Raw genomic sequence first — 21,269 nt, forward strand, 5'->3', positions numbered from 1 at the left:
GGGGTGGGTGGGTTCATTGCATTTATTTTTTCCAGATTTTTTTAACATGTGTATTTGTGCTTTTTTACATTATCCAACTGTACATATACATTTATCCAGTATTTCACTGTGCTCAAATTACTGCACTCAAAAATCACTGCACAGTCTGAATTCAGAACAACAAGATAGAGAGAGAGAAAGAAAAAGAAAAGAAAAGCTGCTAAATGATCAGACAGGTAATTCCAATTAGTTGGGATTAGGGGCACTAAACTTTTCCCCATTTCCTAGATTCCATCCCTTGATTTCCATTAGAGTCCAAACTAGAAAACAAGGAGGTGACTGAATGGGTTAAACTGACACTTAGGTTGGGATTTCCTAAGGGCGTTAGATGCCAGTACTTTGATGTCTAACTCCCTTGGGCAGCTTTGAGAATCCTTGCCTTAAGGCCTCATCTTGCAGTCTTCTCACCTGCACAACTCCCACAGACTCCAGTGAGAGTTAGAGGTGTGTTCAGTCTGTCGCTGGGAGAAAGCCATGTGCAGAGACTTGATAGCTTCAAGTTACATGGCCTGATTCTGATCTCAGTCGTGTAACTCCATTGACTTCAACTGAGTTACTTCCGCATTACATCATCCTGGGGCCCAATCCTGTGAAGCGCTGAGTCCCTCCAAGAGGCGCTGAGCACCCTTAATTCCCGTTGACTTGAGGGTGTTCTGCACCTTGTTGGATTGAGCATTGATGGAGTTTAACCATTGAGCTCAAGGGGGCTTGATCAGGACTTACTGAGAGCAGACCCAAATCTGTCAAGCTGTGCTCCCTCTGAGCTCCAGTTCATTCGGGCAAAGAGGGACTAATGCAAAGGCTAATGGGTTGCTCTTGCTCCCAGTGAGCCCAGTTTTCAAACACTCAGTGGAGTATAGTGGGACCAGGATGGGGATGATGTTTTCATTGTAGTAATACTTTGTAGCAAACCATTTCCCCCCCTTTTGGCCCCATTCTACAGCTCTGAGATTCAGTTAAAATCTAATTGCTTCCTCTCTGGCCAAGCACAAGTGCATGAGTTGGCTTGACTAGCATCAGATAGAGAGTCTTGGTGCTACCTGTGCAATATTGGCCTGGGGAGGGGCGCAGAGCTAATGAGGGTTGCGTTTGAGCCAAAAGAACTCAGTTCTGAAAATGTTTTTGGTTCCGTTTTTTTTTTTTTTTTCAATCCATGAGGTCACAATTCAGCCACCTATTGTGATCTTCTGAGTACAAAGAACCAGGGCTGTAATGAGACATTTTTCACCAGAAATTCAAGAGGGAGGAATTGGAACCATTGTGGAGTTTGCATTGTATGGCCTCTGTAATCATTTACCTGTCTGTAGGTGTTGGGCTGGATCTTGTTCCCATCAATGCCAACAAGAGGTTGGGGTTTTTTTGTTATTGACTTCAATGGGAGCAGGATTGAGCCATATTAGAGATATATATGCTATATATATATAATATTATATGTGTAATATTATATATATGTGTGTAATATTTACAAATAAAACTGTGATCTCATCTAGAGAAAAAATGTATTCATAGTACCAACTGCTCTTCCATATTTATGTATCATATTGTATCTTTTTATTATTGTTATAATTATTATGTTTATTATTATTATGATTATTATTATTATGGAATCTTTCTGGCACTTTCTGGAAGCCACGTCAACCAATAATCCAAGGAAGTGCTGAGGATGTATTTTCACAAGAATTCTACTGGTCTACTGTATACAAGAAAAATGAGAGAAAAAAAAAAAAAAGAAAGAAACAGATAAAATACAGTTCAGCCCTTAATTCTGTACCTCACGCCTGTACGTTTGCTGCTCCTATTTTGGGTTTTTATTTTGCATTCGTTTGTTTTTAACGGATCTAATTTAAGTCTCCAAGCAATATATAAAGATGTAAATAGTAAAGCTTATTTATTAAGATTGTCATCTTTTTTTAATTTATATTTACACAATTGTTCATCTAATTTATTTCTTTTTTTCAATACAGTTTTTAACAGTTGTCCTTTTTTTTTGGTTCATGAGGGTTTTTTGTTTTTTTTTTTTTACCATTTTCACAGAATTTCTTTATACAGGTTTTTTAAAAAAAAACAAAACCAAATTCCTCTGGTCTTTCAAATACAGGTCACGTGTCACTTAAAAAAAAAAAAAAGCTATGTCAAAGACATAAGAAATATTTTGCCATTGTTGATTCCTATACTTTAAAGTTCTATATTATATAAATATATAATACCTTGTATGCTTAAATATTTAACTGTGTGATTTTGTATATATCTTCATACACATGCTCACACATCTAAGAGGGTTTATGTCCCCTGATGCCGGGAGAACAGAGAATCAAAAACACAAACAATATAAGCTTGTATTAAAGAGTTCTGAACGAGAGTGTTTTCTTGTGCCCCATCTTGTTTGGTTTCTTGTGGCAAGTGGACACTGGGCGTACTGCTACCTAATATGCATTGAAAAGAACACCGGCTGTTAGTAAGCACTTGGTTACATCTGTTACAGGGATCCGAGAGCCGGCTACCACAGGCATGTTTGTGTATTAGCTGCCTCTGTGTGTGTGAGTGTGTGTGTGTGTGCGTGCAAAATGATTGCACTACAGGGAACGGAAAGACTTACAGAAGCAGCCCATATGGTGACTTTTCAATAGTATGGAGCCTTACTCCCTTGCTACCTGGTGTCTTTGTAATCGCAGAACTGGGACAGTAGCCTCCAACCAAATCACACTGGCCCCTGCTGCACCAATTAGTTAAGACCTTGAGGGTGTTAGGGGTGCATGTTAGGGGTAGGTGGCCCCCATTCAGGAAAACATTTTACATGTTTAAGTCCATCCCTGTTCAGGAAAACACTTAGGGATGTGCCTAACTTTAAGTATGTGCTTACATCAAGTTCCATTGACTTCAATGGCACTTAAGCAATTGTTATAGTTAAGCGCATGCTTAAATGCTCTTCCTGCAGAGTGATGTTTGCCTGATTTGGGGCCAGGGTCCTTCACATAACTCAATGCAGAGCAGTTATCTATTCGAGGTTATTGCATAGTTGCATGGAAAAGTGAGGTTTCACCGGTAGCTGCTCATCAGGCAAAAACATACATTGTCCCCAAAAGAGCAAGCTCTGTGACATCAGATGGTGTCTTGAAATCCAGCATCCCTGCGAGTAACTTAAAAAAAATTATGACCATCATGGGAAGCGTGACTACTTAAGGCATAACCCTTAAGATAACAAAGTGTGGGTCCCTACAAAGTGCTTCTACAGCTGTAATCTCGTGTTGTCTATTGGCTCTCAGTGTTCCCAGACCACATCAGAGGATAAGTGAAACAATGGCTCACCTAATGGCCATTGCCACAAGTGCACCCTGGGACCCGAAGGTCAGGCTGGGTCCTTTGTGGTTCATGCCTCACCAGTGAAGATTCTGCAGGGGGACTCCAGCCATGTGTGGTCTCGACTGTACACAAGCCAGCAGAGAAGGCGGCTCTCTCTCACATAGCTGCTTGGGCTCAGCAGAGCTGATGGCAGGAACTAAAAGTATAGTAACAATTTAACTTTGGTCTCTGAAGTCAGCAGAGCAGGGTGCACACAGACGAGAACACGGTTGTGTTTAGAGCAGGGGCATGCACAAGGGTGGCAAAAGGCCATGCCCCCCAATCGCTGGGGGAAGAAGGGGGAGCCAGCTCCACCAGTCGCAGTGGGGAGCACTGGGTTTTCTGTCAAGGGGGCTGTGGCAGGGGAGAGCCAGCTCCTCCGGCCGTGGTGGGGGGGGACAGAGAGGGGGCCGAGAACTAGCTTCTCTGGCTGCTGGGGGCCCTTCTAAAGCAGCCAAATTTTTACTCCTGTGTATGACCCTGGTTTAGTGATACTTAAATTTGAGCAAAAGCCAGCATGGCTGGCATATCTGGGTACACCTGGGCTGGTCCTTGGTTGCTACCATGAGCCACCAGTGCTTCTATGGTCATAACTCAGCATTAGCACTCCCCTTGCCGTCTGGCAGGGAGGAACTGTTGCCGCCGATAGCTGGCTAAGCATGGTTTCCGCACAGTATCACTGAATGACTGAGGTGCAGTTACACTCCCTCTTTTGCATCTTGGTGACCCCCCAGCACGATTCTTTTCTTCCCCATTACATAAGACGATTGGCCCCCCCAGTAGGCCCAATTTTCTAGTCTTTTAAAAAATGCAAACAAAGGGATTTTTGCCCCCTTTCACACCAAAGCCAGACAGTGGCCACCATAAAATCATTTCCACGCTGGGGCCACCCTCGATGCAAAGGTGTGGCTGAGGTGGGGGAGGGAGCTGAGAGCTGCCTAAATGCAGTTATAAAGCTGGAAACTCCAGACGCTCTTTAGGCACCAAGCCTGTGGCCATACAAGAAAACATTCAGCTAAAGATAAGCGTCATTCTCAATGGGTCAGGCGCTAGCCAGGCCTGCAACCTCACTCCTGACCAAGGCACTTTGAAACCTCCCTTCCCCACACATTAGAGTCCTGCTCTCAGTGGCTGTCCTGCCTGAGCATAGTGCTTCCCATTTTAATCTTGCTCCATTGTTTACAGGGCGAGAACATGCCTTTCGTTTACCTCCTAAAGAATGAGATTCTGCAATCCATTAAAATTGTTTTCATCTGTGCATAACTGGACACATTTCAGTTACATGCCCAAGGGGCTGCTCAGGTCCAAAAAGACAGGAAAAAACCCCCCACAGAACTGTAGTTTCTTGCTCTTTCATAAAAGGTACAACTTTAAAATCACAATAAAAACAAACACTGAGCATTTGTTTTGCTGGGGAACGTGTGTAAAGTGATGGGCAGCCATATGGTGCCCCTATTTGGCTTCAAGGATTCGCAAGCACCATAAAAAGTACAGGCTCGCTTGTGACTTGAGCTATGCCTCCTGCAAAGGCATAAGACCACCCCTCCCACCCCCGTTTTCCCCCTGTGGGATTACCAGCTCGTGGATCCAGGCCCGTAGGAGTAAGGCAGTGCTGCTGATGCCCCACTTCTGGGGCAGATGGAGGCAGGCAGTGGGCAGAGAAATTGGCCCCTGTAGCTGGCAGGATGGTGGAGGGGGCTGTAACTGTTTGCTGTGATAGGCCCGCAGCAATTTAATACCCCTCCTAGTGACTGAGAGGCTTGTCTCCCCAAGCCACGCCTGGGCTGGCATAAATTACACACACTCACGGCCCTGGCTAAGGGTACAAGCCTAGCCTGCTGTGCTCAGGAATCACTCCAGCAGTGGCATATGGCCACTGCATAGCAGTGCCCAGGGATGCTACATCCCCCACAAGCTGGGAAACTAGGGTGACCAGATGTCCCGATTTTATAGGGACTGTCCTGATATGCAGGGCTTTTTTTATATTGGCGCCTATTACCCCCCCCCACCTCTGTCCCAATTTTTCACGCAAAGTTTCAAGCCATTGAAAGTGGAGGGGGAATTTAGATAGTAAACACTGGCAGCATTAACCCAACTGCCCAAACACCCAGGCTGCCATGGGCTTGTTACTGATTGGAAAGGACGAGAACCTCCAGTTTATACAGCTCATCTTTAAAAAAACCCAGCATAGCCAGCAGACAACTGCCCACTCGCGCCACCCTGGGACACCCGTTCAGCTGGAGCCACGCCCCACTCACCACTTTCTGCAGCACGTTCCTTGGAGCTCTTGCATCCAAACACCGACCGGCTCCACTTTGCTGGGCATGGGGCAGACTGTCCACCCTCCCGAGCGTCTCACGGATGGAGGTGCCGCGGCCAGGGCTGTGTCTGACTCAGGGGATGCGTTTTTCTTCATACTTCGCTGGCCAGAGGAACCCGGTCAGCTTCACGTCTTACAAACAAAGCCAATCGTGTTTGAAAGGCTGGGATTTTCAGCGCGAGTCAGGGTGGATTTTCAAAGGGGTTGGCCGCCCAAAGCCCTTTAGCAATTAACGGCAACGGGCCATAGACAGGCAGCGTTGACAATCCCGACTGTCGTTGCTGGTGGACGGGAGAGACCCACAGCACTGGCTGAGGAGCAGCAGACCCACCGCAGCCTCTGCTGCCGTACCGTCAGCACCATGTGCCGGGCCAGACTTGCGCCGGCTTCCCAGAGCACACAGCACTCACCTGTAGACCAAGCCTTCCATACCTCTCGCCCTGTGCACCTTAGCCCTAACCAAACCTGCTTCGGTCCCACCTGCCCTGCAATGGACCCTGCTAGTCTTTGTAAGTTGTACTAAATGGGAGAGCCAGGCCTGGGGGACAGTTGATATCTATATATTACATCTCATCATTGGTAACTATAGCACCAAGGAGGAGCTTAGACAGCTCAGATCCATCAAGATGGGAGTTAAGTGACCAGCATTAGTTATGGCCTGACTTTTCAAACAACATTAAAATGTCTTCAAATGTTTCAAGGGGCTAATTATTTTCTTTTCCCCTCTGCATGCATGTAGTAATGGCCATCATCACTCTCAACTGTGGGGAAAGAGAGCATTGGTTTACCCAATGAGCTTTGCCGGTGGGCTGTCAGGCCAGCAAGGGGCTGGTGATTGTCAGCATTCTCCTGCAACACAACGCGGTGAAGAATTTGACAGGCAGGAATGCAGACTCAGGTAGTATTAGCAGACGGACATGGGGTGCCCTTTAGCCTAAGCGAGTCTACAGGCTACTACCGAAATTCTCAAAGCTGGCTTGGGGACTTGGCATCCCCATTCATTATAATGGCAAGCCAAGCCCCTTCAGTGGCTTTGGACATCTCAGCTTTTGTCTGTTCACTGGGTTGGAACACAGCAGCTGTTTACAGTGCTAAGCGGCCCTACAAACACAAATCCCCTCTTGTCAAGGCGTGACCCACTGAGAGCTTTCAGCACCTCAAAGGGGCATGCATCTTGTTAGGGAACCAATCCCATGCCCTGTGAAGTCAATGGGAAGACGCCCATTAACAGCAGTGGGAATTTGAGTGGGCCCGGTTCAGGACAGGAAGTGCAGAAGCCTGATGTGGGCAGTTAGTGAGGTGGAATAGGAAACTGGCCAGGAGGTCACAGCTAATGCATCTCCCTGTGCAAATAACACTGAGTTTATTTAATGCCGAGAAATAACGAGGCTCTTCCTTTTCCATCTTATGTCAAAGACAACACCCTCCAGCACTTCTTGGCCCCAAGCTGGGGCAATGGGTCAGCAGTGTCTCTCAAGGAAAAGCATCTTTTGATTCATTGCTACAGCTTCCCAAAGCTTCTCAGCCAAGTTCTGAGCACACGCAACCCTGCCTAGCGTGCAAAAACCACTTGGCCCCCTGGCTGGCTGCAGGCCAAAAAGCACCCCACGGGGAGCAGTGAGGGTATTAACAATAGAGCCCTTGTGTCGCGTGGCCTGCATTTTCTCACCCTGACCCGCTGCCCTGGCACAAGACACAAGCTTGCTTGTGCCACTCAGAGCTTCCCACTCCTGAGGCAAAAGGCTCCATTCTTTTCACTCAGAGCGGGCCCCCACCTCGCTGCCTCGCTTTCTTCTTAACCCCACCCAGATTGGCAACATAAGCAAACAAAAGCAGGCGCGTGTGTTTTCATACACAAGAGCTGCTGTGAAGAGCGCCCTGCCCCCCAACACACACACACACATACACACACACACCCTCCCCGCAACCTCCATGCCAGTCCATGCTGCAGCAGGGTGCCAGGAGAGCTGGAGAGTATCAGTTCTCCTGAAGGCAGTCCTCACGTTTAGCTTCAGCGTGTCGAAGAACTGCTCGTGCCTCCCAAGGTTCTGGGCCCTGGCTCTGCCTGCAGCCTCTGGACACAGGTACACCCTTGTCCCACAAGCATGTGCCACGTGCTAAACTTGCACTTTTGTTTACCTGAAATGTGTTTCAAGCCCCCGTGGTTAAGAAAACATTCAAAATGTAAACGGCAGCAGTGTTGTCATCCTGAAACTGCAGCCAATCACAGGAGAGGCGTTAACGGTTGAAGTCGGCAATGGGATGTTAACTCTTGATCCTAATGAGGTAGATTCTTAACCCTAATGATCACCAATTAAATAGCAACCTTGTTCACTAATGGCTGTACAAGCAGAGACATCAAGCTACCAAGCATCTCCTACTGCCTCCCAGACTCACCCAGGTGCCAAAGGCATCATCCAGTCCATAACCTGCCAACTTCTTCACCTGTGCGATGAGGGATTTTGCCTATAAATTTCTGCAGCACACAGCACACAGAAACATTTGGGCACAACAGAAAAAAAAATAGACTGGCATGTCACCATGAATAACATTGATTGTACCATTTGGTGTCACACATAAGTCAATAAGAACAGCTCAGCTTTTTAATTCTCTAAAACTGCTGCAGAAATCAGAGTGGGCTAAGTCAGGAAGCTACCTGGAGCTGGAGGTCTAGCTGTCCAATTTTGATCAAGTTTGCCCCACAGACTAGCATAGAATCATAGAAGATTGGGGTTGGAGGAGACCTCGGGAGGTCATCTAGTCCAACCCCCTGCTCAAAGCAGGACCAACACCAACTAAATGGGGATGGGTCTCTCCCTCTCTGTATATAGATAATGTGGTCACAATTTATATATTATATACCCCATTACAAAGGTTAATAAATGATTAACAGTTTATTATAAGCATGTTATAAACACGAGCAGCATGTGTTATAGATGGTTATAAGCACATCAGTAGAAGGGCTTGCAGATGGCTATAAGCAACTTATGACTGGTTAGAATCTATAACGATCTATAATCATTGGTCATTTATAAAAGTCATCTATTAACCCTTGATGTGCCTTAATATAACGGGTGACCCATAAATATATATAGATTATATATTGATCTAAATGCCTTCAATATGTGGATCTGGAGTTTTGGTTCCTGCTTATCTTGGTTTTTCTCACCAGCAACACAAGGATAGATAATTAAACTGTGTGTCCAATATACTAGTGACATGTCTCATTTCATGCTCCTGGCCAGACCTCAGTGCACTGCGCCATCATGGTGATGACAGTATCTTTGTAGCCCCATAGACAATTGAGTTGAGACAGGCTTACACCTCCTATGTCAAGCAAGACCTTCCTAAATTGCTTAGGCCCAGAGTCTCAAAGGTATTTAGGAGCCCAACTGCCATGAATTTCAATAGGAGCCTAAATACCTTTGAGGCCTTACTCCTGCTAACGTCAGAACACCTGCAACCCTTTCAATCACGTTTGTTTCATGACTTGTGCATAAATGAAATCTCCTATACTAGGTGCAGTGCAGATGACGAATGGTGCTATATTAGTGCACTAGTATCAAACTATCTGTAGCCATAACAACCCCGAGCATATTGCCTCTGTGCAATTACAGCAATCGCCCTAATAAACCGATTTAAGACGAATTGGAAAATCCCAAACCGCTCCATAGGGTCCTCTGACACTGCTCTCCAAGGAGAGTCAAAGTATGTGGAACTGAGAGGCATGAGGCCATATCCAAGCCAGGTAAGCCTGGGTTTGGCAAATTCACGGCAAAAACGCCAGCCAGATAGTGCCCCCAAGAGGGACCAAACACCTCCTCAAAGAGGTCATAGGGGATGATGGGAGGAGCCTAATTCTGCTCAACAAGTTGGAGCTTTTCAGGACTATGAATGGTGGCTGAGGCTGAAAGTCCTAACTACAAAGAAAACATGCCTTTGCAGTGTAAAACAAGGCCACATGCTGAACAAATGAATGCACAGACGCGCACGCTGGCACATGCATACATTCACACACATGCAAACAGGAAACGTCGAATGATCTGGCACTCACTACTCAAAGCAAAATTCATCAAACGTCTCTTAGATCTTCAGGTTCAAAGTGATGTACTTGGGTTGTGAAGTGCAGAGAGATGGCCAATGAACAGAGGGTTTGGGCTTCTCTCACTCGGTGAGAGCCATGTAAGAGTCATGATGAAGGGCTTGAATCAGCAAGGGACGTAAACACAGGCTTAAAGTCAGCCACATGATTGTTGAATTGGCGCCTAAGCTTCTAGATATCTTTCCATTTATTTCTGCGGACATTGGAGCAGTCCCCAATTATTTTAAGAAAAAAATGGTTTGATTGATTTGATCCTAGGAGATAAACAGCTTGGCGCAAATTGATTGCGTTTTGTTAATTTCTATCCTTTTGTCTACCTTCCTGTCAAGTCATCTCAACACAGTTTCCCATGTCTCCCATAATTCTAGATCTTTAATGAGTACAACATGGAAATGTGCCTAATATTTAACTGAGTGCAATATCTCTCTGGCTCTTCCAGCATATTTGGCCCAGTACAGCGAAATTCCTGGCTCTCAGAGTGGAGCCTTGGAAATCAGTGATATGTGGGGATCCTGGGGCCAACGGTTTCAAAGCCCAACCTCTGCTTTTTGAGTGCCCAACTTGCGACGCGAAATCAAAAGCTCCTTTCTGAATAGGGTGGCCTGTTTCTTGGAGAGTCTCTATTCCCTTCGCTGCCACATCCTCCATCTGTAGGGGAGACTCAGGATGGATAATGTCAGGGACCAGATCAGATTGAGTTCAATAGCATTACACCCAAGATGAATTTGACACAGTGTCTCCATGACAGACCAAATTCCTCTCCCAGCCTGTTGACTGGGTCACCATGGTCATTACAAGACAGCCTTTCTCTCCTAGAGATTCCCAGCCACCCCTTCTTTCCAGACTGTAGATCAAAGTGCAGAAGAGCCCTTTCCTCCTAGGAAATGATGTCGTTTCCCTACCCCTTCCGTCCAAATTGGGCTGCCCTCATCTGGGGCACTGGCATGAACAGTAACTTTCTTCCCGACTGTGGTAAGTGAGACTCTCCATTCTTTCCACCGTGGAAGAATGCTGCAAATCACAGAGGCTGTTAAATGACCTTACAAGAGGGGAGAAGAGGGGAATGGAGGAGGAGGGGGAGGCTGGAAATAAAGGGGAAGGGAATCCTTTTTATTGGACAGTTTATTAGTAGTTCAACACTATAACTTTCCATCCAGTCATGCAAAACCTCAGGGGGGAGGGGGGGGCTTGTCAACCTCTGTGGTGTGATTTTAAACCCTAAGGTGGGTGAGAAATGTACTGAATTACAACTGTGCCAAGCAACCCTCGCGGTGGGTCGTGCCTTGTCCCCGTCTGCTCCCACATGCGGCCACGCCACCCCACTGAGAACGGGGCGGATTCAGCGGCGTATTAACTCCTAGGCCAACAAGGTCTAGGCCTAAGGCAGCAAATTTGCAGAGGTAGCAAATTTGTAAGAGCAGCCAGAGGCGCCAACTTCCCCCGGCACTTGTGGGCACCTGCGCCTCCCCCCGGTCCCACCCCAACTCCACCCCTTCCCCGCGCCCATTCCAATCCCTTCCCCAAATCCCCGGCCCTGCCCCTTCCCCTGCGCGTGCCGCGTTCCCCCCTCTTCCCTCGTCCCTCCCAGCCGCACGAAGCTGCTTCGTGCACAAGCGCTGGCAGGGAGCGGGGAGAAGCAGGACCCGGTGGCACGCTCAGGGGAAGAGGCTGAGTCGGAGCGGAGGTGAGCGGGGGCGGGGGGCTTCTGGGGTAGGGGTGGGGGCAATTATTTCAGGGCCTAGGGGGCGGCAAAATCATTAATCCGCCACTGGGCGGATTTGGCCTTATGTCATGGTGCGTGGCATTCCGAAAAGTGCTCAGCGTTTGGCCTAACTTTGCTCCCATTGAAGTCAACGGGAGGCTTTTAGCTTTGACTTCGAGGAGAGCAGAGGTTGGCCAGCACTTAGTGCTTGGGCCCCCACCATAAGGCTGAGCAATCACCAGGGCCGTCCCTGGGGGGGACACGGCCCGGGGAGGAAGTGACGGCTCCGTCTCATCCGGGACTGACTGCGCTGGCCAATCGCACCTGCCCGCGGGGGGAGCAGGGGGCGGGGCGGGGAGGGGGGAGTGACGGATTTGTCTCTTCTGGGACCGACCACGCCTGCCAATCGCACTGGCCCATGGGTTCCCCCCAAAGCACGGGGCCCAGAACGGTCGCCCTGATGCGCCCTACCCGAGGGACAGCTCTGGCAGTGATGTGCTTGCCTGAGAAAGCAAGCCAGCGGGTGAGCTGCAGTCCAGCCTACAGGGAAGTTGTACTCAGGGGCCTGACCCTCGGCAGGAATCCAAGCATTTGGCCTGGGTAAATGACTTCAGGATGGGACCCACTTATGCAGCCCCCCCAGTATAACAATAGGGGGCTGTTTTGTGCAGTAGCTATACTAACTAGCCTGGGAATCAGGAGACCTGGGTTCCACTCCTGTCTTTAATTGTAGGTTTTGGCATGTTGCTTCGCCTCCCCATGCCTCAGTTTCCCCATCTGTAAAATGGGGATAATGACACTGGCTGCCTTTGAAATCCATGGGTGAAAGAATTTGTGTTAGATGATACTTTTTTCTCTATGGGTGACATTTACCCCAGGCAGAAGGCCTTGAGCTAGGGCTTAAATGATGCACAGGCCTTGCCCTGCACTAGGTTGACCAGATGTCCCGCTGTTATTGGGACTGTCCCAATATTAGGGGCTTTGTCTTAATACATAACTAACCCCCTCCCTCCCCCCAAAAAAGTGTCCCCATCTTTCACACTTGCTATCTGGGCACCCTGCCGTGCACCACCACACGAGCATAGACGTCATCATCTCTAGCTTTGGTTCTGCCGCTCATTGTCACTCTGTGGCGAGAGGTGCGGAGCGCCTGAGACGGAAACATGGGCTGGGACTTCCAAGAAACCCAAAGGGAGTTCGGTAGCTGTGTATGCCCACATTTGTGCCTGTGTTCCAGCAATACATTAGGAGCAGACCTAGAGCAGACCCCACCCAGCCCACCAGGCTGTTGATGTAAGAGCCTCAGGTCAGGAGATTCCTTGAAAGCCAGTACAAGGTTAATGAGAAAATTCCCACTGCTAAAGCAGTCACAGATAAGACAAGGAGACAGGGCGCTGGACCAGCCAGGCCCCTGTTTGCCATACATTGCCAGGTTCCCACTTGCAAAAAAACCCCAAGCCCTGGCTCAGACCAGTGGCTCCTAGCAATTTCCCCTTAGGACTTGTCTACACTTGACATGCAAACATCTAGGCGCAATTGGTCTGAGCCAGGGCTTGGGGTTATTTTGCAAGTGGGAACCTGAGCAAAGCAGCTGGATAGACCTAACTTTTTTCACGTAGACGGGCCTTAGATACAGTGCTATGTTCACACTGTGTCTTGCGTGGAATGCCCTTTGACAAAGTCCTGATCAGCGCTCCTTTGCCCCCTCCCCCTTTTTTTTTTGACAACAGTTGCTGTTTACTGTGAAGCAAAGACATGGCATTTTATCTTTCAGCCTCACCCTTCCCTTTTACTCATCCCAGTGGCCTTTATGTAGGCTGCACCTTCTATGCTATATCATTAAAAAAGAACAGAGCCAGAGGGTCAGATTGGCGGCAGCTACGTCAGAGCCGGATCATTAAAAACAATAAAAAAAATCTGGAAAACCATAAAAACTTTTTGGAATTATAATGCAAATCATTGGCAAGGTGTTTGGTTTTTTTGAATAGCACTGAAAGTTTCCTGCAATGCCCTGGATATGTCTCCAATGCTCCCAGGGGGTGGTTGAAGTAGAGAGGTTGGGGGCAGCCCTGGAAGATAAAAATAAAAGCCCCCAGGGCTAGACCAGAGTTACGGTTGTGACGTCTGGGAAAATATCTCCTGGTGTAAAATGGTATCTCTGTTTGATGAAGAAACTGGGAGCACATTATTCAGGCAGTGTGAAGGCATTTCATGTGACCTCCCTGGCATAAAAAAGAGCAGAAGCAGTCCAAATCTTTTACAGTTGCCCAGGCATCCAATGTGGTGTGCGTGGAATCTGAAAGAGGGCAAGGTGCAGAGACAGTAGCAAAGGTACGGAGCCGGCATAGCCGTGGCAGGGGAATGATCAGGCAAAGACGTAGAGTGGCAGGAGAGCCATGGACGGTGCCCAAAGCTAGGGCCCTATCAAATTCACGGCCATGAAAAACACGTCACGGACTGTGAAATCTGGTCTCCCGCTGTGAAATCTCGTCTTTTGTGTGCTTTTACCTTGTACTATACAGATTTCACGGGGGAGACCAGTGTTTCTCAAATTGGGGGGTCCTGACCCAAAAGGGAGTTTCAGGAAGGTCGCAAGGTTATCTTAGCCTGGATTTTCAAACTTACCAATGTATTCTCCCAGCTCCCAGTGTATATCTACAGTGCAGAGTAAATTTGGGCTTTTACATTGCTGCCCCTAATCTTTCTGCCCTGCCCCAATCCACTCTCACAACCATCTCACCTGAAGTTGCTGGTGCTTTAAACTCAGGTTAGAATCCATGTTCGTCTTTCACTTGGGGGGCTGGAACATTTTTTATAGTGGGGGTGCTGAGAGCCATTGAACCGAACTGTAAGCCCTGGATATAATAGAAACCACTTCAAGCCAGGGGTGCATCAGTACCCCCAGTACCTCTAGTTCCAGCACCTATCAACCCACCCACCTTGCAGTGAGGAGGCAGGCGAAACCACTCCAGTCCCTTCCCACAATTCCCTGCATGTGCCCAGAAGGACAGACAAGTTCTCCCACAAGTCACGGGGAAAGATTTAGAGTGCGACTCTGCCGAGGGCAGCGCAAAGAACTATGGGATTTTGATGCCAGATGTCCTAGTGCCCCCCATGGGTTATTGATGCAGGTAGGGATTTGCAAGGTGACTGCTCACACCCAGCTAGGCTGATCCAGGTGCCAATCACACGATTTAGTGAAGCCATGGCCCCACTGAATTGAATCTCAGTGAGCACTTGGTGTTTAGCTCCCTTATAGCTCCTTGGACGAGCCCAGCCGGAAGAACCCTCCCCACTATGTGCCCTGGATTTAGGATGGGAAAGGTGGGTTGGGCTATTTTATTTTATTTTAGAAAATGCAAGTGGCTTAAGAAATAATCCCCAATGAATGCCTCAAATTAGTCACCTGAACGTTGGTGAGGGCACTGTTTGGAGTGCAGTGAGAGATGAGATGGGATTTGCAACATCAGGAGCGTCTGGTATGGCCAGAGTGGGCTGCTCGTTGTCATTCCAGATCCCTGGCACCCACCAATTCTAGTTCCATTCACATAACCTGCCTGCTACGTTCATTCTTTTCTCCTCCAATTAATTTTCACTCCTCACTTTCCAGCCCTGCGTGAGAAATTCACTGAGGTTCTGAGCCTAGCTGTGTGACTGTGGGCAAGTCACTTTGCCTTTCTGTGCCTCAGTTTCCCCCTCTGTAAAATGGCGGCTAACGATGCTTACTTTCTTTGTAATGCACTGTGAGCTGTGTGGATGAAACACCCTATAGGAGAGCAGGGTGGTACAGGTCATATTACTTCTGATTTACACCTATGTGTGAGATAAGAATCAGGCCCTTTATCGTAAGCTTTAACCTTCATTATCACTTTCTCACAGATGAAACTGAGTAGGCATAGAGTACAAAGTTCAAAAGCACCCAAGTGCTTTAGGAGCCTAGGTCCTATTGCAAATCAGTGGGACTTGGCGCCTAAAACAGTTACCCCAGCTTGTTTGACATGCGTGCAGATTTCCCAGTGAGCTCAACACCCAATGTGCACCCATCGCGCTGAGTCCTTCTGAAATGCTCCCTCCTAAGAACTCCTTCCTGTTCACCCTCTCTACCCATCACAAGAAATGCAAGGCTTAGCCAGCCCAGGTGGAAAAGGGCATTGTTGGCATGACAAAAATTGCACTGCTATTTATTATTTACATTTTAGTAGTGTAGGCCACCATCTATTAGGCATGTTCCCAACACAGAGGAAAATAGTCCCCAATGAACTTCCAATCCCAAACAAAGCCACACCGAGGTTGGGAGATATGGATGCAATGTACGAGGAGCTCCGTGTGATGTAAGCTATGTGGCTTGGTAGCTACATGCTTATACTGCTGTTTTAAGTTAAAAATGATCCATTCCCCTCTTCCCATCCTCCTTCCATGAGTCAACCCCCTTGTCTTCACCTCCAATTCCCAGCATCGATTCCAGTGTCCTTACATCCTTGCCAACATCCCTCCACCCCCCTAAACAGATGAGCAGTTCATGCTGAAGACAAAGCAGTGACTTGGAGAAGTAGGAGACTTGGCCAGTGAGTTTCCTGAAGGCGCTGCAGGAGGTGGGGGTTCTTTCGGGGGAAGAGAGGGGTGTTGTGCACGGGGGAGGAGTTAGGATAAGGTTTCCTCTAAGGAAAGTCTGTAACCTGCAGAGAGAAGGCGTTTATAAATGCTCAGGCAGGGGGGCAGCCTGGTAGGCAGGGAACACTTTTGTACATATGCTACGATCTGTCAGCTCTTATGGGACAGGAAAGTGTAACAGATTGGCTTGAAAGCCTGCGCATAACATCATCCAAAGTTTCCAGTGAGGAAATCCAGAAGCTTCCTTTCAGTTGTGAGATGTTTTATTTGCCACCTCAAATCATTCCGGGGTTTTGTTTGGCTCGGGCACCTAACTCTTGGGTACCATCACAGCACTCACCATGGCTCACTGCTTTTAACTAGCTTTGATCTTGAGGGCTATGCACATTGCATCACAGCTGAATATGCTGTCAAAGTGTGCAGCCTCCCTTCCCTTGTTTCTATCACCAGCGATACATACACACCACAGCCCTGCTGGGCACATAAACACAGACATATGGGGCCAGATTCTCTGCTGGGGTAAAGCAAAGTTGTTCATAAGAACAGCCAATCAGACCAGTGGTCCCTCTGGCCCAGTATCCTGTCTTCTGACTGTGGCCAATGCCAGGTGCTTCAGAGGGAATGAACAGTGATCCATCTTCTGTCGCCCATTCCCAGCATCTGGCAAACAGAGGCTAGGGACACCATCCTTGCCCATCCTGGCTAATAGCCATTGATGGACGTGTCCTCCATGAGCTTATCTAGTTCTTTTTTTATAATCTTGGCCTTCACAACATCCTCAGGCAAAGAGTTCCACAGGTTGACTGTGTTGTGTGAAGAAATACGCCCTTTTGTTTATTTTAATCCTGCTGCCGATTCATTTCATTGGGTGACCCCCCTCCCCGCCCGTTCTTTTGTTATGAAGAGTAAATAAAACTTCCTTATTTACTTTCTCCACGTCAGTCATGATTTTATAGACCTCTAGCATATCCCCCCTTATCATATTCCTCCAGTCTCTTTTTCAACCTGAAAAATCCCAGTCTTCTTAATCTCTCCTCATACGGAAGCCATTCCATATATCCAATAATTTTTGTTGCCCTTTCCTGAACCGTTTCCAATGCCATGATATCTTTTTTGAGATGGGGCGACCACATCTGCATGCAGTATTCAAGGTGTGGGTGTACCATGGATTTACATAGAGTAGAGGTGGACAAACTACGGCCCGTGGGCCACATCTGGCTTGTGGGACTGTCCTGCCAGGCCCTTGAGCTCCTTGCCTGGGAGGCTAGACCCCGGCCCCTCCCCTGCTGTTCCCCCTCCCCTGCAGCCATGCTGGCAGTGGGCTGCGAGCTCTTGCCGCTCTGAGTGGCATGGTAAGGGGGTGGCGCGCAGGGCGGTGCAGGGGTTGGGCAGGGGATCCTGGGGGGCAGTCAGGGGACAGGGAGCGGTTGGATGGGGCGGAGGTTCTGGGACGGTCGGGGATGGGGCGGGGGGGGGGGGGCTGGATAGGGCGTGGGAGTCCCAGTGGGCCGTCAGGGGGTTGGGGGGGTGGATAGGGGCCAGGGGGCAGTCGGGGCCAGGGAGCAGGGGGGTTGGATAGGGGGGTGGGCTCTCTGGGGGGGGGTTGGGGTGGGGGGTCCTGGGAGGGGGCGGTCAGGGGACAAGGAGCAGGGGGGTTGGATGGGTCGGGGGTTCTGAGGGGGGCAGTCAGGGGGCGGGAAGTGGGAGGGGGCGGATAGGGGGCAGGGGCCAAGCTGTTTGGGGAGGCACAGCCTTCCCTATCCGGCCCTTCATACAGTTTTGCACCCCGATGTGGCCCTCGGGCCAAAAAGTTTGCCCACCCCGACATAGCGGCATTATGATATTTTCTGTCTTATTATCTATCCCTTTGCTAATGATTCCCAACAGTCTGTTCCCTGTCCTTCACTGCTGAAGCACCAGCTGAGAATCTGGCCCACACGACACATCTACACGCTGCAGTGTGCTGTACTCACAAACCTGCTGTGCTCATACACCCAGATCCGACGATGTACATGTGTGTTTCGTACACTACCACACATGAAAAGACACTACGCCCCCTGGGCCTGATTCTCAGTTACTCTGTCCTGACGCTTGGGCTACGGAGGGCTGGGAGTTAAGGTGACTTTACGCCATCTTTGTGCACCGTTTATTCTGCTTGCTGTGTAAGTCTGAGCAGCCTCAGTGCTGTTGTAACTGAAGATTGGCTTTCGATGGGCACTGTGCACTCTTCACCTCCTGCCATGACTTGAACCCTACATTGAAGGTACGTGCAAATGGCACAATCAGAGACAAAACGTGTGCAAAAAGTTGTCATGACCAAATGTGCCCTGACTCACCCACTCAAGCCAGCCCAGCTTTTGGAGTGAGTCTTAGATCCTTATTCATAGGACATGCAGCTCTAGCTAGAGAGCCCATCTGTCTAGCAGTAGCCCTATGCTGTCGCTGGTATCTACCAACTTTTCTAGGATTACAGACAAAGCATTTGATTTGTCCACAGCCAACACTGCCTCCTTCCCACCGTTAATCCACAGATTTCCTCTCCCCCTTGGCACTTGCAGGTCGGTTTTAAGCCCGTTTTTTTTTTTTAAAGCAAGAAATGACTCCTCCTTGAAAAACCAAGCAAAATTGTGTGTGTCGAGTATGGGGAAGGGACAGGAAATGGTCCAAACCCCGTGCACCTAAAAAAAAAAAAAAGTGAATGAAATTTGTAAAACCTCCAACGCCTCCCGGCTCACCCAGCTCACATGATGAGACACAGCCACACCGTGTCAGCGATACAGCCCTGGTTATACACCCCCTGCACATACACTTGCTGGTCATGCACATGCCAGGCACGCCCCCCCAAGAGCTGTCACATGCTATCACATGTGAATCACGGGGTCCCCATTCACCTCTCGCTCACCCCCTTGTAAACCAGGCACAGTCAAGACAAGCTGATGGGGTTGCCCAGGTGTAAGGATGGGAAGACTCTGGCCCAGCCAGCTGGGCGCTAGGGCTGCCAACAGATTTCCCTCACGGCCACGGCTGGTATTTTTCATGGCAGCACACGCAATCGGAACACAGCACAGCAGTGCGGTGCCAAAACATCAGCCAGGGCATCAAACAGGCCCTCATGTGCACTTCAAAGTTTGTTTGTGTTACAATAGCAGATTGCAACAAATAGTTCCTGCACCTTGTCTCCCATGTCCAGAATGAACATGTGATGCCTGGGGCAGCTGAGCCGCCTGCTACCCTATAGGGTCGGAACAAGGGGCGTATATTTAAAAGGAGCTGTACGAGCAATTCAATCCTGGCTGGCATCCCTGGCAGGCTCAGGAGCTGGAAAGGGTCCCAAGGGCTTGCCTGCACGAGGAGCCGCTGAGACGCAACCAGAATTCCCGCTGGCCAGGACCAGTGTGCCCGCTGCAGCGTCACTGGAGAGGCTGCAGTGTGCTCCTTGTCAAGTGCCCGCTCTGGGGCGTGTGGCTGGCCAGGACAACCTCGCAGCCCTCTCCCGGCACGTCTCTGCTGCAGCTGGAGGTACACTTTGACGTACCCGCCGTTAGCTCCAATCAATCTAGCCCACTAAAAATCGCAACGTAGCTGCGGCAGCATGAACTAGCTGCCCAAGTACCATCCGGCGCGAGCCCCTAGGTACGTACCTGGGTGAGTAGCCAGCGCAGCTGCCTGCACTGTGGTGGCGATGCTGTGCTTTTCAGTGTGCTACCTTGGTCAAAGCTAGCAGGGATACGTGCTGGAAATCACCCCCCCAAGCCCCCCCCGCAGTGTGGATGCACGCTGCCTCCTCAGCTTTAGCCTGATTTCAGGAGGTACCGAGCTGCCTCGCGAAGTCAGCGGAAGCTTGCACGGTCTCGGCATTTCTGAAAAAGAGGCGGCTTCTGTCCATGGATGCACTCGGACTGGACAGGGCCTGCATATTGGGGCTGGCCCCTATGCACGGGCACGAGGGGTGCGGGGGGAAGAGGCTCTCTGGCCTTTTCATCTCTTCTCGCATTCTCTCAGTGTGGCCCCACCAACAGCAAAGGGGACGGTTGACTAATGGGGACCGGTAACTCACAATCTCCTGAGGCCTAATGGCATGCAAAGCAGGAGCACGGCCCAACGGGAGGGAGAAGGAAGATCACAGTGTAGGGTGTTTTAGGTGCCATGGGATTAACCCTTCATCGGCACAGCAGCAGGCAGGACCTCAGCTCCAAGGTGCTACAGGTCTGTATCTAAGCAAATTTGGGTCTGGACTCAGGGGAGCCGGGAGGGCTGCTGGGGGAGCTTACCACAGATGACTCTCTGAAGGTTATTGCTATTATTTATTGTTTGTCTGGTGGTAGCTTCTGGAGGCCCCAGGAGGGACTGGGCCACATTGGTGTTAGGTGCTGTACAAACACATAGTGTTTTCACAGCCCCAGAAGAGCTGAGAAGAAGGGGTGTTCTTCCTTTGTGTTATCAATGATCCTTCCCCCACCCTCTCTTTCGTTAAGGCAAGAGGACTGGTCAGCCCCCATCTGCTCTGCAATGAACCCTGTGGGACCTCACAAATGAGAAATTCCAACCTCTGTCTCCATTCAGTCTTGGGCCTGCTTGAGTTGCTTCTTCAGCAGATACCAACTCAGGCCCAGACCAAACTCCTCTTCTGGACTGAAAGAAGAATTCACTGGCACCACTGAAGTCAACGGAAAGGCTCCCACTTACTTCACTGGGCTCTGGATCGGGTTCCTCTATCCTCAGCCTCCCACCTTGCTCCATCAGCGTGTGCCAACCTTATCCATCTCAGATGCTAAAAGATGATAGAGTCTCCATGTCTATCTAGCCCTTGGCTGCCTTATAGGGTTTTCCCACGAGCACAGAACTCTTACAACAACAGGAGCTGAGAACAAAGAGCTATCTGGCTTTATAGAAGGAGTCTGCAGACAAAAAGAGGCCCTCCCCGCCCTCTTTAAATGCTCAGCTCCCATCACCCCTACCCCAATCCAGCATTGAGAAGTGTCTTATTGTTCCACATACTGGGATTCTTCTCTTAATCCTGTACCCGACACTCGCATTTCTTTTACCCGAGCTCTGAAGAGACTCGTTTCCTCCCCAGGTCGTTCTGCAAAAAGACCCTGCAAAAAGGTCATGGCAGAGACGTGTGTTGGCAAAAAATACCCAGCAGACGGGTAAAG

This window comes from Chelonia mydas, chromosome 16, assembly GCF_015237465.2.
Source record: "Chelonia mydas isolate rCheMyd1 chromosome 16, rCheMyd1.pri.v2, whole genome shotgun sequence".
Taxonomy (NCBI): domain Eukaryota; kingdom Metazoa; phylum Chordata; order Testudines; family Cheloniidae; genus Chelonia; species Chelonia mydas.